We start from the raw sequence: 17,984 nt of genomic DNA on the forward strand, positions 1-17,984 counted from the left end.
ATTAACCCGTGGCATCGTTACACAGAGGAAGCAGTGGAAACGTTGGGATTAGCAACTGAAAATTGGGATCAGGGGACGATAAATTATCTGGCAATCAAAAATTCAATTAATAAAAAATGTTACCAACTGTCGCATAGAAGTGATCTAGCAGAATATGCAACAGGAAGAGGTTCACCTTGGCTGATAACATCGTTTGCTGGGAGCAAAATCCAGCCCTATCTCAACCAAGCTCTGGGAAGGAAAGCACTAAAAAACATTGAATGGGCTATGACTTGTGCCCCTCCCAATTAAATAATTAAACCCTGGGTGGAAATCTCTAGAACACAAAATCAGATGTAGAATCTGTGACTTTAAATTGGAATCTTTGCTACATTTGATTTGTTGTTGTCCCGGTATGTTGCAGTCTCGTCAGAACCTTTTAAAACAAATATGGCTGCGTAACGGGGGTCCGGACAGTGAAAGAAGCAACCTCGGTTCTCTTTTCCTGCACCATACCGCAGGACTTGTCCAGATTTGGGAGATACATGGCCGTGTTGCGTCTTAGGCTTATGGAAGAAGAGGGGCCAGGCAATATAAAAGGCAACCTGGTTTGTTAAACAAGTACTCTCCAACAAGGTTGAACTGACAATCCTTTGCCGATTTATAAATGTACATAATATATCTTATAAGGTTGTATGTAAACCCATTTTTATAAGAATGTCTTTTTTAAATAATTGTTCTAATTTTCTTTTAAATATTGCATGTAAGTCATATTGCAGATGTTTTTAAGTAACTGTGCAATACAAAATAAATACTCAATACTCAAATAAGATGCTTAAAAATATGATTAAAATGGATGTATGGCAAGATAATCATTTTGTTTTTTGCAGTTTTCAAAATGAAACCGGGGTTTCACATTGTGAAATGTCCGACAATTACCATCCTTGCTAGGACCCATCGGAATTCAATTTGAGCTCGAAAGTAAGAGGGCAAAATGCAGAATGCAAAATATGTTTATAAAGAGAGGTAGCAGTTGAAGGAGAGCTGGATACAGAGACATATAGAGAGAAACCCCCTGTTCTTACTCATTGTTTATTTGTACATACATCAAACGAACAATGGTAACTTACACTGAAAACAATGGAATGCATAAAAGATTTTTCACGTAAAAAATCTTCCTCCGTTTTTGCAAGACAAAATAGAAAAAGCAGGAAAAGAAAGCATTTAAATCTGTTGTATATGTGTGCACAACAAACGCAGTGGCTACAGCATAAGCAGTTGTTACTAATTTCCAAAAATTAAAACATTAAAGAGAAGTAAAGGAGGACAGACATCCATTAATCGATCAGAAGAGCTACATGTATTGTCTTACTTCAGCAGAACGTGTATTCGGTGAAAGGTGGAGCAAACTTGAGTGTATGAGAGACATAAGAGCAATCAGAAAAGTATGAAAAGAAAACAATGTAAATGTTATGGATGTGATTGATGGCTTTCTGCACGTAAAGACTGTTGCAGAGCAAACTGGTTCTTTACAGCTATTGTAATTGAATATGAGCAAGACATCTTGAGAAGTAGAGGTTTATGTTGATTCCCATCAAGCATGGATTGATAAATTCTCTGTGGATTTCCAATTGCACAGAGTTAACTTATGGTCAAGAGTGATCGTCAGGACAAATAGTTGGAGATCAGAAGGTTTTAGCCAGGGTGGGATCACAGTAAATCAGAGGACTATTATAATAGTGGTAAGAGTTTGAAGGAAACTCACGTTATGAATGTCTATAATGCATGTATGTATGTATGTATGTATGTATGTATCTGGTATTTCTACAATAAAGAAAGATTTTATGCCAAATTTCATCAAGGACAGAGCAATCTAAAAGCATATGCACTCAATCAATCAAGAATGTATAAAGATAGGCAAATCACCCATGAGGGTCTCAGGCCATTGGAGCTGGTAACTGCTTATTGGTGATCTGTTCAATCGAGCACCCAGGTCTTCAGTCCTCTCCTGAATTGCCAGAGCGATGAGCAGGGGAAGGTCCTTCCAAGCTTTGGCTGCCAGGTGTGAGAAGGAGAGTCTTCCGCAGTTGCTTTGGCGGAACTGGGTGGTGTCTGCAAAAAAGAGGAATGCGGGTCGTAAGTGTCTGGTCAGTTGATGGAAGGCCATGCTTTGTTGATGTAAGCTGGTCCTTTGTTGTGCAGGGCTTTCCATGGGTCAAAATCTTGAACTGGCATCTTTTCTGAATCGGGAGCCAGTGTAGCTTCTTGAGGCGGAGTGTGATGTGGGTCCGTCTGGGGAGGTCGAGAATGTCTTGACACTGACTTTTGTATTGTCAGTAGTCTCTTCAGGAGGCGTGCTGTGATTCCTACAGAGAATGTGTTCCTGTAGTCCAGTCTGCTGGGGACCAGGGTTAGCCTGACGCTCCTTGGGGTGTTGACTGGGAGCCACCTGAAGATCTTATGGAGCGTGCGTAGGGTGCGGAAGCAGGTGGATGAGACTGAGCTTACCTGTTTCTTCATAGATAGCTTGCTGTCCAAGATGATGCTGAGGTGCAAGTGTGGCCTGTTGGGGCTGGGAATCGGCAGAGTGCAGCAGGCCACTTTGTGTCGTTCATTAGTGAGGTGTTGTACCCACAGAGGAGTACTTCCGTCTTGTCAGTGTTGAGTTTGAGACAGTTGCACATGTACAGTCTAAAGAGTGAGTGTGTCTCATGTTTGTCATTTAACTTGTATGTATTCCCAGGAAAGCTCTGCCACTTATGTCAGGGTTATGCATTTTTACTTCTTACTTATTTCTTGTTTTTATATGGATTCTATTTTTACCTTTGTTCTTTGCTGCTGTACTTCCAACACACTTGAATTCCTTTCAAAATGTTGACAAATAATGCACTTAATTTCAAACGGACACACGGAATGTGGAATCTCCGGTTCAACTCTCGAGGACAAGCTGGTTTTGAAGCCAAACAATAGTCAATGGCTGAGATAAGCGAACAATCCAAAAGAGGCTCAGGTAAAGGAAAGTAAAAGTAGGTAGTCACAAAAAATAGAAACACGCCAGCAGAAAGGTGCACATAAAACACAAAGTTTACGTGTTTAGCAAAACTATCCAACGTTGTCAATCCACATCGAGGAGAGAGAATAGAAGTTCTCGGGATGGTCGGCTGGCCCGCTACGAGTGTAATTCATCGGCAATAAATGTAGCAAGGTTCTTTTGATAATAAAGAACAGATTCCTTGTTGATTGAAGAAAGCAATTTATTTCCACTCAGCAGACCCACGACTGCTCACAGAGCCAGCATAACAGCAAATGAGATAATAAGGTCTACATCCTAGAATACAGAACCAGTGACCTAATACATTCTATTAACATCATGTTCTTAAAGGCACAACACATATAATCAGAACATACCTACCCACATACTACAGAGTCTCCTGCCGGACTCGGGGCTACATGCATGATGCATTCATATTCTCTAGTCTACTCTGCACGAAGCGAATCGCTGATTGACAGGCTCGGCGACTAAAACTGTTCCAGGAAATTCCTAGTAATACTCATACGTGAACTGAGATTTTGTATTTCTGAATTGACTTTTATCCCATCTGTTCATACAGTACTCTTAGATGGTTATTCAACGTCGCTTTACGTGGCAGGTGGCACAGATACTTTTATCGATAATTATGATCCAAGCTCACTGCCAGGGGGAAACCGACAGCTTCCCAGCTGACAGGTGCAGGTGGGCGGTCGGTCATTCTCTGTCCCGGTCATGGAGGAAGCAACTCCGCATCCTAAATTGGGATGGGGTGGATGCAACTTTGACTTCCTATAAAGCAAAGGGCTGCTAGAGAGTTTTGACAGTCAAAAGCAACGGAGACAGACATTCCTAGCCGTTGCGGGAAAGAATTGCGCTTTACTACCTCTCAGGTTCTCCGCAGCAGGCAAGGTGACGAGATCCGGGAGCAGGCACAACACGGAGGTCACTGTCGAGGGCAGCCAGGCGAGGAAAACAGGTAATAGGGGCGGAGAGGCACATCCCCTCTTCTTATCCTCGCCTGGCAGCCCCCCCCCCAGTCCCCCTCCTTCCCCCGCCCCCCACCACGTCCACCGCCAATCACCGGTCACGGCCATCGAGCCTGATAAAATTTTGGAACTAGCGGCGCCACCTTAAGCGGCGCCTGGTACCGGTCGAACCGGCCCGCACCTGCCATCGGTCGGCTTTGCCCCCTGGGCCAATCTCCCTCATGTTTCACTTTTGTCCTGCAAAAGTCGACAGGACTCCGATGAGACGGCACTGCAGACTTATTTCCTTCCTCCTATGTGAGACAGGGGGCGTCACTCTTTTTTCATAGCCTTCTTGAAATACAAGTTCTTGATAAAAAGCTGCTTACTGATCAGTGCTTATATAACGAGGGTAGAAGGCTAAACAAAAGATCATGCATGCATGGGGGTCGAGAGACTCTCTCAAAGGGGCGTGGCTGATGCATATAAGGGCGTGGCTTAAAACACCTATGCTAAAAAACCTGTGCTTAGCATATGTGCCGCCTGACTGGCGTTTTGCTGCTTCTGTGGTTGAATCCAGATATATAATTCAAAAGTTAAGATAACCTACAACAAGCTTGGGCCTTAGTCAATGGCCGTTAGATGCATAAGATACATAAGCAAAAAGTGTAGCTTTGTTGCATATAATAATGAAAATACTTTCACTCTGAAATTATGAGACTGTAAAAGAACTATAACATATCTCTTTGAAGTTACCTCAAAGGCAGTGAAGGGTGGTATTGCTGCAGAGTTAAGATGTTTTTGTTCGTCCCGAAGGTAATGGCAAAAATGGAGAGCCCAATAGAGACCCGTTTCAGCACCTGCTTTTTAGAACTGCCGGTGCTGAGCACTGGCAAGATCCGGCCCACTTAAAGCCCTGGAGGTGGCCCGATCTACAAGCCGATCACTGTCCTCCTTGACCTGCTGAAGGCACCATTTAGTAGACCCTCCAGGATTTTGCGGCCAACCGCAAAATCAGCACTTTTGTAAAAATGCCGCGATTTTTACAAAAGTGCCCAGGAATGCAGGGAAAAGGTTTATGAGGGGTCATTAGGGCTTATGTAAATATGCATTTTGGAATCTTTATTTTGTTAGAGTTTAATTAAAGTGATTTGGGTCACTGTGTAATTTAAAATTATATTCAGAGATTTTGGTGGTTTTGTGTGGATGTGCATATGTAGGTGGCATAAAAATAAAATCCAACTGAAAGTCCAGGGGTGGGGAAGGGAAACAGTGTCCTATCACAGTCTTTTATTTTCGCTCCAGGACTTCAGCTTGCCTCTACACCTTTGTATTAATGCCCCTCTCTTAGGGCATTATATACACTTAGAGCAGATGAAAGTCCTGCTTTTTGGGCCTGGCTGGGGATTTGAAGACTTTTATGGGGGCAGAGCCTGGGTCTACTGGGTAGGAATTTTATGGAAATGGTGAGGTTTAGGGGTATGGGATAATTTAGGGAGATGCAGAATAGTTGAGGAGGTGGAGGAATTGGGTCACCATAAGACATTGGGTAAACTTGAGACTAGTGCTTTGCATGGGGTCAGGTGGCAGAATGAGGTCATAGGTTGGAATGGAGGTACAAGGAGGAATAGGGGTAGGTGTGCTGGAAGCACTTGTGTCAGAGGAGGTATTAGACCTCCCTGTGTGGCAGGCAGGGCAGAGAGCAATTCTTCCAGGATGTTAACCAGTTTTGACAGTTGCTGAGTTAGATTGGCTTTAATACACTTGGAAATTGTGGTTCGTCATCCTGTGATTCTGGGCAAGTCACTTAATCTCCCTATGCCTACAAACAATGCATGCAATTGTGTAGTGTGACTGGTGCATATGTGAAGAGGTTCAATACCTTCGGGTCAAGTTGGAGCTATAATTAAAACAAGCATTTGCAATGCAATAGGTCTCGCATTAGGAAAGTTTGAGCTTTTGGTATTGTAAATGACAAATGTTTTATTTATGTGTTGGTTTTGAAAATAGGGAAATAGCTTTGTCATTTACAATGCCAATAGTTATAACTTTCGCAAATGGGACACCTATAGCATTTGTAATGCAATATGTGTTGTATTTCTGTGACTTACATGTATTGATATTACAAATAACAATGGCTTTTATTTTTTTTATAATTAATACTTAAATAAAAGTTATTGTAATTTATAATGACAATAGCTTAAACTTTTGTAAATAACTTGTGAAGATTATGTTCAGTGTATTTTATTGTGATGAAAATCCAAGAACAGAAGTGAAATATTAACATCTTTTTGTGACATTTGTAATGAAGCTTGAAACATTGAGAGAACATATTTGAACCAGTTGTTGTTGAATGGTTGCACAGATTGATGCTGTGGTGGCGCTGAGTGATGTTGAGGTGGCGAACGAGTGATGCTGTTGCGTTCAGTGATGCTGTGGTAGCTCATAGTGATGTTGTGGTGCCCCTGAGTGATGCTGTGGTGGTGCTGATTGATGCTGTATGCTATGCTATGTTTTGTTTTGCTATCCTATGTTTTGTTTTGTTATGCTATGCTATGTTTTGCTATCCTATGCTTTGATTTGTTATGCTATGCTGTGTTTTGTTATGCTATGCTATGTTTTGTTATGCTATGCTATGTTTTGCTTTGCTATGCTTTGTTATGCTATGCTATGTTTTGTTATGCTATGCTGTGTTTAGTTATGCTATGCTATGTTTTTCTGTGTTTTGCTATGCTATGCTTTGTTATGCTATGCTGCTTTGTTATGCTATGCTGTTTTGTTGTGCTTTATTATGCTATGCTTTGTTTTGCTATGCTATGTTTTGTTGTGCTATGTTTTGTTATGCTATGCTATGCTTTCTTATGCTATGTTTTGTTATGCTATGCTATGTTTTGTTGTGTTTGGTATGCTATGCTATGTTTTGCTATGCTATATGTTTTGCTATGCTATATGTTTTGTTTTGTTATGCTATGCTTTGCTATGCTATGCTTTGTTATGCTATGTTTTGTTGTGTTGTGTTATGCTATGTTTTGTTGTGTTTGGTATGCTATGCTATGTTTTGCAATGCTATGATATGTTTTGTTTTGCTATGCATTGCTATGCTATGTTTTGTTTTGTTATGCTATGTTTTGTTGTGTTTTGCTATGTTTTGTTATGCTCTGTGTTGTGTTTTGCTATGCTGTGTTTTGTTTTGTTATGCTATGTTTAGTTTTGCTATCCTATGCTTTGTTTTGCTATGTTATGCTATGCTTTTTTTTGTTATGCTATGCTGTTTTGTTGTGTTTTGTTATGCTATGCTATGTTTTGTTGTGTTTTGCTATGCTATGCTATGTTTTGTTATGCTATGCTATGTTCTGTTATGCTATGTTTAGTTATGATATGGTATGTTTTGTTATGCTTTGCTATGTTTTGTTGTGTTTTGCTATGCTATGCTATATTTTGGTATATTATGCTGTTTTGTTGTGTTTTATTATGCCATGCTTTGTTTTGCTATGCTATGCTATGTTTTGTTATGCTATGTTTAGTTATGCTATGCTATGCTATGTTTTGTTGTGTTTTGTTATACTATGCTATGTTTTGCTATGCTATACGTTTTGTTTTGTTATACTATGCTTTGCTATGCTATGTTTTGTTATGCTATGCTATGTTTTGTTGTATTTTGTTATGCTATGCTATGTTTTGTTGTGTTTTGCTAGGTTTTGTTATGCTGTTTTATTGTGTTTTGTTATGCTATGTTATGTTATGTTTTGTTATCCTATGCTATGTTTTGTTATGCTATGAAATGTTTTGTTATGCTATGCTAAGCTTTGTTGTGTTTTGTTATCCTATGCTATGTTTTGTTATGCTGTTCTAAGATTTATTATGCTGTTCTGTTTTGTTGTGTTTTGTTATGCTATGCTTTGTTGTGTTTTGTTATGCTATGCTTTTTGTGTTTTGTTATGCTATGCTATGTTTTGTTGTGTTTTGCTATGCTATGCTATGTTATGCTATGCTATATTTTGTTATGCTATGTTTTGTTGTATTTTGTTATCCCCTTAAGTGCTGCCGTCGGCCAACGGTCGTCGCGAGCACTACCTTGCCAGTGCTGCGCACGACCGTTGGCCGACGGGCCAGCATTCGTTCTTCGAACGTTCAGCACTGGGCGCTGAACGTTCGACGCTCCTAGGAGGTTAAACTATGCTATGTGCTGTTATGTTGTGCTATGCTTTGTTATGCTGTTCTGTTTTGTTGTGTTTTGTTATGCTATGCTTTGTTGTGTTTTGTTATGCTATGCTATATTTTGTTATGCAATGCTATGCTGTGTTGTTTGTGTTTTGTTCTGCTATGCTATGTTTTGATGTGTTTTGCTATGCTATGCTATGTTATGCTATGCTATATTTTGTTATGCTATGTTTTGTTGTGTTTTGTTTTGCAATGCTATGTTTTGCTATGCTATATGTTTTGTTTTGTTATGCTATGCTATGCTATGTTTTGTTGTGTTGTGTTATGCTATGCTATGTTTTGTTGTGTTTGGTATGCTATGCTATGTTTTGCTATGCTATGATATGTTTTGTTTTGCTATGCTATATTTTGTTATGCTATGTTTTGTTATGCTATGCTATGTTTAATTGTGTTTTGTTGTGCTATGCTTTGTTTTGTTATGTTATGCTATATTTTGTTATGCTATGTTTTGTTGTGTTTTTTTGTGCTATGCTATGTTTTGTTATACTATGCTAAGCTTTGTTGTGTTTTGTTATGCTATGCTATGTTTTGTTCGGCTGTGGTATGCTTTGTTATGCTGTTCTGTTTTGTTGTGTTTTGTTGTGTTTTGTTGTGCTATGCTTTGTTGTGTTTTGTTATGCTATGCTTTGTTATGCTATGCTGTGCTTTTTGTGTTTTGTTATGCTATGCTTTGTTTTGTTGTGTTTTGCTATGCTATGTTATGCTATTTTTTATGCTATGTTTTGTTGTGTTTTGTTTTGTTATGCTATGTTTTGTTATGCTATGCTATGTTTTGTTGTGTTTTGTTATGCTATGCTATGTATTATGTTATGCTATGTTTTGTTTTGTTATGCTGTGTTTTGTTATGCTATGATATGTTTTGTGATGCTATGCTATGTTTTGTTGGGTTTTGTTATGCTATGCTATGCTTTGTTTTGTTATGCTATGTTTTGTTATGCCTAGCTATGTTCTGTTGTGTTTTGTTATGCCATGTTTTGTTGTGTTTTGTTATGCTTTACTATGTATTGTGATGCTATGCTATGTTTTGTTTTGCTATGGTATGTTTTGCTATTCTGGTGTGTGGTTGTGGTTGTGTGTGTGTGTGGGGGGGGGGGGGGTTGTGCGTGTGTGTGTGTGTGGGCTCGTGCGTGTGGGGTTGTGTGTGTGCGGTTGTGTGTGGGGTTGTGTGTGTGGGGTTTTGTATGTGTGTGGCGGCAAAATAGGGTAAAGTAAGGGATTTTAGACAGACAAGAGAAGGCAGATATGCAAAGCATAGACGATGGCACGGCACAAAGGCGCAGTACGTGAGAGGTGACGAACACAGGTCAAGAAATGCGAGGTGGCACAGAGGCAGCAGGAGGGTAGATGGAGGAGAAAGAAGAAATGAGCAAGTAAGGCATCGGGAAATCAGGGACGAGCAGACGGTGGAAACAGAAGGACTGCAAAGGCGTGTGACTCAGTGTGGACGGAGAGAGATGAGAAGGAGAAAGGGATCAAGGAAGGAGAGAGAAAGTAATGCTAACAAGCTCTCGGCAGTGCGTGGTGGGGGGGGGGGGGCGGCACTGCGTGCTTGAACGATGGGTACATTCAGGTTATGCAAGCATCGTTTCGAAAATTACTTGCCAGCTTGGGAACTGTAGTCTCCTGCAGCAGGTTACATGCACGCAGCTCACATAGGCAACCTCTGAGCTGATCTGGCGGAGAACCTGCGGGCATGCTCAGTACAGCTGTGTGGGAGTAGAAGCTCCTGTGTTGGCTCAGAGATCATGTTTAAGACTCCAGAAATGCCCGGAGTCGTTCCGACAGTACATGTGCATCCGCATAGGCAGAGAAGAGGCACTCTGTCAGTATGTGACAGAGGTATTAAGTAGACTGTCGAGAGGTCTCTGAGATTCTGTGAGACTGAAGAGACAGCTAGGAAGCACCTTGACAGTCTGCTCTTCTGAACAGACAGTCCAGAGGCACTGGGACAATGTGTGAGTCTAAAGAGACAGCACGGAGGACTCTGATGGAGCCTGTGTGTGTGTGCCGGGTGCATTGATAGGAACGTCTTCTGAGTCCACATGTGAGACGGGAGAAAGCGCCTAGAAGCTGTCTGACAGTACGAGTGTCTAAAGAGGCAGCCAAGATTACTCCGACAGTTTATGTGAGTTTTGAAAACCCCAAAAGCTGCCTAAAGAGCAGTTCATTGACCCACAATATTCCTAAAACGGTCACCATGCGTGCTTGAAATGAATTCTATTGTCCCGGGGCCTCCCTGCGATGGTTTAAAGGTCTCTGAACCTGGTGACGCTGACATGCAGTCTACAATGAGAGGACGACACATCAGCTGGGTTTCTAGCGGGCTCCCCGCCGTTAGGAAGGAACACAAGCTGTTACCATCACGCTTACCCCTGCACTGCAATCAGAACGATAACGCATTTGTCAGGACAGGCGGCTTAGGAACAGCAAAGAAAGCCCTGGCGTGCAGTGTCCCATAGAGGACAGAAACCACAGCAAACATTGTAAACAGCCGCATCAGTTTAAAAATGTAAAGTTGCGATCTCGGAACGGTGATGGGGTGGGCAAACGGGGCAGAAAGCGGGCATGGCGTGCTGAATGTAGCAAAGCACGTCATGCCTGCAAATAAGAAACAAGCTGTCTCCATCATGCTTTCACTTTAATGAAAACAAGCATTGGCCGCGCGAAAGTGAAAGCAGCGTGACGCGGCGGGGGAGGGGCGGAGGAGCGTGAAAGCAAGGTTGGTACAGCATGTAAGAACAGAAAGGACAGAGGAAAGAACAAGCATTGGAAATGCAATAGGTCTCGCAGCATTAGAGTTAGTGCTATTAGAATTGTTTATGGGTTTTTGTGTAAATCTTTAGCATTTTTGTTTCCTGTAGCCAATGCTAAAGAATTAAAAAAAAAAGCCATAAACATTTCTAAAAGCTCTAACTCAAATGCTCCGAGACCTATTGCACTGTGTGAGGGTGAGGGGTTGAGGGTGAGTGAGGGTGAGTGAGGGTGAGGGTGAGTGAGGGTGAGTGAGGGGTTGAGGGTGAGTGAGGGTGAGGGGTTGAGGGTGAGTGAGAGCGAGGGTGAGTGAGGGTGAGTGAGGGTGAGTGAGAGTGAGGGTGAGGGTGAGTGAGGGTGAGTGAGGGTGAGGGTGGGTGAGGGTGAGTGAGGGTGAGGGTGAGTGAGGGTGAGGGTGAGTGAGGGTGGGTGAGGGTGAGTGAGGGTGAGGGTGAGTGAGGGTGAGGGGTTGATGTTGAGGGGTTGAGGGTGAGAGGGTGAGTGAGGGGTTGAGGGTGAGTGAGGGTGAGGGTGAGTTAGGGTGAGGGGTTGAGGGTGAGTGAGGGTGAGGGGTTGAGGGTGAGTGCGGATGAGTGAGAGTGAGGGTGAGTGAGGGGTTGAGGGCTCTCACAATGTCATTCAGATATAGGAGGATAGTAACAAGGCTCATCCCAGCAGATCTCCCACCACCTCTCTCTTTAACCAGGCCTGCTTAGGACCAAACATGCTTAAAACAAAATATTAGGTTGGACAATCCAGTGCAGTAACCAGCTGTGTATGGACTAGGATTATAATAAGTACCTTATAGAGGGACCTGCAAGTTTACAGAAAAACATAAACTGTGTGTCTGTCTCACCACCACTTCTTCATGAACCACACCATTAGGCACAAAGTCTAGTGACACAAGGACCGCACTTCGGTGGTCCTCAAGCACGACATGGAAACACTTACTACACAGGATCAAAAAAGAAAGACAACACAATCCCCAACACACACCCTGCATAACGCGGCTGGCTGCCAATGCAGACAGGCAATTAAGTGCCCCACATAGGAGTAGTAAGCGCTATATAAATGCTGAAATACAATACAGCCACCTAAGTGGGTAATAATCTCTTATTTACAGAACATAGAAACGGACGTTAAATAAAAATAGCTTCTATTAGCATGTCATTCACCAGAAGAACCGCTGAACTTTATCAAACCTCTAAAAAAATACGTCCCTTAATCTTACTCCCAAACCTGCTCCTCCAGGTGAGGAAAGGTGCCGCCCACAATCCCCAAAGCACAATGCCACGCAGGAGTGTCTTGCGTAACAACAAAAACACATTCTAAACTTAAATGCCGACTTATTTAGTGAAAGGAAGCGTCCCCGCAAGCAAATGCAGTCTTAAGGTGCAGAAGTTCCCAAATAAACCGGTATCCGTGGAGTGCATGGGGACCGAGGACACCGGGGCTGCAGCCCGCAAAGCGTGCCTTACATAAGCCCCCGCCCTCTTTCATAACATCTGCGTTCTGTGCAAAACGTCAGGGGAGTTCGCTAACTACCCTGCGCAGTAAAGGAAAACTCCACCATGGAGGCGCTTTAGCCAGTACTGTGCCCTGGTATATGTCTCTTACCTCACATACAGCGGGTCCCGCGGTCCCTGGTGCGCCTCTCTGAGTTGGACAGGAAGTGGCAACTGCAACACATGAGCTTCTCTTCGTTGGTTTCTGGACTGGCCCTTCCCAGCCCATTAGTGTCCCTGGAATGCTAACCGGAAGTGAGCTAATCAATCGTTTGCACGCGAAGGTCGTTCGGTCTGGAACTCACACCTTTTAAAAAGGCGTCCAAAAGACCTGTCTGTGCAATGTTAAAATAGGTGCTTTATTATTGTTATCAGTGGGGTCTGCAATAGTTCTCATAGTAAGCGCTTCTCGCCTCGTCAGGGGTAGTAAGCGCTATATAAATGCAATTACAATACAATAGTGCTATGTTTTGGTAGCGCGTCAAGCGTGCTTGTTACATATTAACTTTTCAACTTCCAAGATTTGGTGTGATTACTTCAGTCTTTGACCCAGCTTGTGCATACGGTTGGCGCTTTTATTGATTTTCAAAGGACATTAATTATTCTTCGGGTGCGGAGAAAAAGCTTCTAGAGATTCAAGAAATAATTCTTTATTTAACCATGAGCTTGGCCTGAGTACAAAGCGTTAAGATAAACCCTTTTAAACTGGCACAGCCTGTTGATCGAAGGCGTTAACTAAATACACATGCGCTACAGCTAGCGGCAGGCAGGCAGGGGAGGAGGGGGGAGGAGAGTAGGGGAGGCACGGCCTAGCGGCCGTGCAATCAAGTAGTGAGGGGGCGGAGCTGGGGGAGGCTGTGGAAGAGAGTAGGCAAGGCGACACGGCGGGAGGGGGCGGAGCGGGTAAACAAAGACGGACATGCACGCGCCCGTGACTTTTAAGGTCAATGCGCATGCGCATAAGCTTAATGCGCATGCGCATTGACCTTAAAAGTCACGGGCACTGCAAGGAATCGCCACGATTCCTTGCAGTGTGGATAAAGAGTGGATAACTCGCAATACTCTCGCCTTGCTCGATGCGCATGCGCATCGACAGGCGAGACCTAAAAATCCCTACAAGCTGAGACTGCGGGATACTGTTGTAACATTAGGGAATACATTAAGGTGACGAGACGCATGGGGAGCAGCAGCCTTTGATGTGCCAGCCGGCCATGCAGTGAATAATTAGGGGAGGAGAAATGCCGGCCTGAGGCCGAGCGCAAAGCAACAGATGGCTTTGATGTGGAGGCAGGCGGCAAGCTCGTACACGAGGCGTGTAAGCATGAGCGCAAAATCCGCTCCGATCACGGATTTTGCGGATTTTCGGTAAATCCGCGATCCGCGAACTCTCGCGAATTTACCGAGAATCCGCAATCCGCGATCGGAGCGGATTTTGCGGTCAAAAGTTCAAACCTAAATAATTTACGATGGCGCCGGCAAGCTGCCAGCGCCATCCTCAAATGGTTACTTAATTAGCTTCGACAGGAAGCTCTAACAGATAAGATAAAGCAGGGGCTCGAGCGCCTGCTTTATTTTATCAGTTGGAGCTTCCTGTTGAAGCTAATTAAGTAACTTTTGCAGGATGGCGCTGGCAGCTTGCCGGCGCCATCGTAAATTAGTTACATGGTGTGTCTTTCTTCGTGAATAAATATGTGCCCTAGTTGAAGCTTAAATTCAGTGACTCATTCATCAGCCCAAAAATAATCACGTGGCTTTCACGTGCGCAATCCCCGTGCTGTTTCTGTGACCAGGGGCTTCTGTCTCTTAATCTGCTGCTCTGATCGGTCTCTGACCTTTTGTATTCACACAAGGGGCATGTGCGCTCGCATGGAAGCCCCGTCCGTTTGGCCCCGCCCACACACTCGAGGTGTGCACCCGCCAGTCTTCCCGCCATTTACCCACTATGATGGACATTTCACTCAAGGGACCCCTGCGCACTTCGGCGCGATTGCATAGTAACACACACTTGGTCGCTGGAACTAGTTGAAGCGCAAATGCAGTGACTCATTCATCAGCCCAAAAAAAATCGTGAGCGTTGGGAGGCTGGGCAGATGTGCCTTCTTCCCAAATATACCATCGGAAATCCGCTGTGATGCTGCCCAGAGGCATTTGCATCTTTGGCTTTCACGTGCGCAATCCCCGTGCTGTGACCAGGGGCGTCTGTCTCTTAATCTGCTGCTCTGATCGGTCTCTGACCTTTTGTATTCACACAAGGGGCATGTGCGCTCGCATGGAAGCCCCGTCCGTTTGGCCCCGCCCACACACATTCGAGGAAGCCCCGCCCCCAAATCCACCAATCCGCAAAATCCGCGGATTTTGCGGATCCACGATCCGTGAATCCGCAAATTCGTGAATCGTGGATCCGCAAAATCCGCCCATGCTTAGAGGCGTGCACTTCTCAAAATCCGCCAGAGAGCCCTTGGCAGAAAGAATGGTTTGGCTGCATTAGGGCTCGTTTCCTATTCCTGCGGAATAGGAAAGGGGCGAGCCCTAAAAACGACAGAAGAATGTACTAGGAGTTTAAAACTAAAAACAAAGTCTTAACAAAAGAAAAGACAAATTGATACCCACTTACTTGCTGATTTGTACAAAGTGAAACCAGAAAATTTGGATAAAATCGTGGCTTCCATACTGAAATTGTGGGATCTTAGGCAAATATTTAATTTCACTAAGGTAGGTTCTGGAATGTCATTTCCTATGGGATGCTACCTGGCCATCTTTGATGGGCGTCTCAAAACCTATACTAAAGCAAATGGAGGATTGCATTTCCAAGGAATAACAGCCTTCCACTGTGGGCCGCTTCCTCTGTTCCATATCCAAAGTTGCCTATTTCAAAGAGGAATACTCTGCTAAAACAGTTCCCATTGATATAAGGCTGAAAATGAATGATTATGAGTAAAATAAAGTGCTGCAAAAAAGGAAAGAGGGGCCGTTCGGCCCCCCGCACGTATGGCGGGGTGCCGGCCTTCCCTTCCCCAGCACCCTCGCTGGTGGAGCGTGCCCCTTCGCCGCGTCTTGATGACGTGGCGGGCACGCCCCACCACCGATTGGTGCCGGATCCCGCGTTGGCCCAAAAGCAATCGAATTGCTTCCGGGTCAAGGGGGCGGAGCTAAGGGGGGCGGACTAGTGGGAACTAGTCAGCCCCCGCAAGGTTTAAAAGCCGGGAGAGCGCTGGAAGGCGCCCTCTTGTTCCAGCGCTCTCCAGGCTTCGTCCGTGCCCTTAAGGGGCTGAATAATCTTTGTTTTGTTCCCACATTTGCAGAGGTTTGCTGAAAGTCGCGGCGTGGTGGCGTCCTTGCCTGGAGCTTGTATCGGCGACCGGCACCCAGCGACGGAGCTTCATTTTATTATTTATTCTACAGTTCGTGAGGTCGTGCTGGAGGATTGTGGCGTGGCATCGTCCTCGCTTGGAACATCTCGGTGTCCTGTGCGGTAGAGAGGCGTTGACGTGGAGCGAGGCATGTGGTCCGGACCTCTCCTTGCGGCGCGCTCCCGGGGGGACACGCAGCTTCGAAGTAAGGCAAGGGAGCGGGGCAGGAGCGTAGCGGGCGTCCCTTTCTTGGTTACAAAAGCCTGTATTGAGCACGCGGTGTTGGTGGCCGTGTGGTTTGTAGTGGTTTGTCAGCAGCACGCCGTGCTTAAACGTACGTTACAAGTTCTTATCTGCCCCCTGCCCTTACAGAAGGGAGCGCTATGAAAAGGTTTAAAAAATGATCTTTCGTGTGAGCACCGCGTGCTCCGGGAGCTTTGGAAAAGGAGCACGAGGAGAGAGGTAGCTCTAACGAACACCATTGGGGAGGGAATTGGCATTGTCCAACGAGGGGGAGCAGGCTTGCGGGTTCGAAGTAAGCTGCTGGGACACGTAGACTGCAGCTTGTGAATCAATGTGGGCACGTGATACTACTACTCGCACAGGGGGTTTTTGATCCTGAGTCAGTAACCGTCTTCAATCTGGGGGCTTGTGCTTAACTTCATGATATTGTAGTATTGTAATACTGTAGCTTTGTTGTGCATGACAAAAGGGGGGCAGGAATTTTTCAGCTACAAGGTTCAGCGGACTGAGCTGACGGAGAGTGGCGCAGCTGACAACTCTATCAGAGGACACGGGCAGGCCTGCATTTCACTGCTTCTGTCAGGCCGCCGGGCTTGAGTGTGCTCGCCCAAACACTCAGGCTAACTGGTGTTTCGCGGTCACAGTTGCGTGGTGCTGACGGCCAGCCTGTGTGCCTCCAACTTTGTCCAGGTACAAGAGCACATCGTGCTCATAGTCTGCATTAGATTCCAGTAGTTTACCTACCGCAAAGGAAAGGGGGAATGTCTAGTGGGCGTGGCGCTAAGCGTTCCTGTATGGAGCTGATGCTGCAGGGCATGATGCGCAAGATGTCAGCTATGGACAGGAGACTGGGGAAAGTTGACCAGTTGGGGAAGAATGTGGCCGAGTTGAGACAGAGGTTTGATGATCAGGCAGGGGCATCAGGGAGACCCAAGCGAGTTATAGTGGCCCCGCAGCCCAGGGGTGAATTGGATGCTTTGCCTAGCCGTGGCAGAGGCAAGAGGGGTAATAGTCGGGTCACAAGTCACAAGTAGTAAGGGGGTCACTTGGGATGGTCCCTGTCGGAGTGCCCACACCACCAGTAGCACCCATACCTACTCCACCAAACTCAGTAAGTTAACCAGGGACACCAGCTCCGGCCACACCACCACCAGCCCCAAACATAACACCCTTGGTGGTGCCAGCGGTAATCCCAATGGACCCAGTGAGGATTCCGGCACCTATCCCAGTACCTGACCAATTATCACCCTTCCCAGTTATTGCACCTCCCGGGGTTGGCCAGGTGCCCCCTGAGCTTGCAGCACAGATAGCAGCGGTACTACCCTGGCTAGGGATTGGGGGATGTTACCTTCCTCGGTGGGTGCCAAGGAGGCTGGGGAGGATCCCTCTGCAGAGGTGCAGAAGATGGTAGCAAAGATCATGATGGCCAGTGGTGGGGGGGGGGGGGGGGGTATGCCAAGCGCTCCTATTTCTCCCCAAGTAACATCTTCGGGCAGCAACACGGGAAAAGACAAGAGTGTTGACCCAACTCGAGTCGCTGAAAGTGGTAAGGAAATGGTATTCCCGGTACTAATGGGAAGGTACAATACCCTCCAGGAGGGAAAATCTGGCACAGCATGTTGCACAAAATGTGAAGGAATTAATTTGGGCCGGCAAGAATGCTAACATGTTTTCCTTGCTAGTTGATAACAGAGAAATGGAGTATGCTAAGACGCAGAAGGACTGGATGTTGCCTAGGGAGTGGCGAGCCCAAATGGCAAGATTCAGGGTAGAAGAGACACTGATTAACTGGATTAGGGCCTTCTCTGTGTTTGTGGCAATCACGGCCGAGCGCTCCCCAAATTTGCAGGCAGAATTAGCATGTTACCAGAGTAGGATCACCAATTTCAGTGAGAAATATTGGGGGGGGTGGGTAAGGATGTAAGGAGTATGACATGAC

At 45.2% G+C, this 17,984-nt stretch overlaps 1 protein-coding gene across 1 annotated transcript in view; it reads right to left on the reverse strand.

Moving 5' to 3' along the window:
• The window catches only part of LOC144752444 (uncharacterized), a 351,451-nt gene that overhangs the window by 161,091 nt on the left and 172,376 nt on the right, over positions 1 to 17,984 (reverse strand). The gene's annotated exons all lie outside the window — the stretch shown is intronic.

The sequence above is a fragment of the Lissotriton helveticus genome, chromosome 5_1 (genome assembly GCF_964261635.1).
Source record: "Lissotriton helveticus chromosome 5_1, aLisHel1.1, whole genome shotgun sequence".
Taxonomy (NCBI): domain Eukaryota; kingdom Metazoa; phylum Chordata; class Amphibia; order Caudata; family Salamandridae; genus Lissotriton; species Lissotriton helveticus.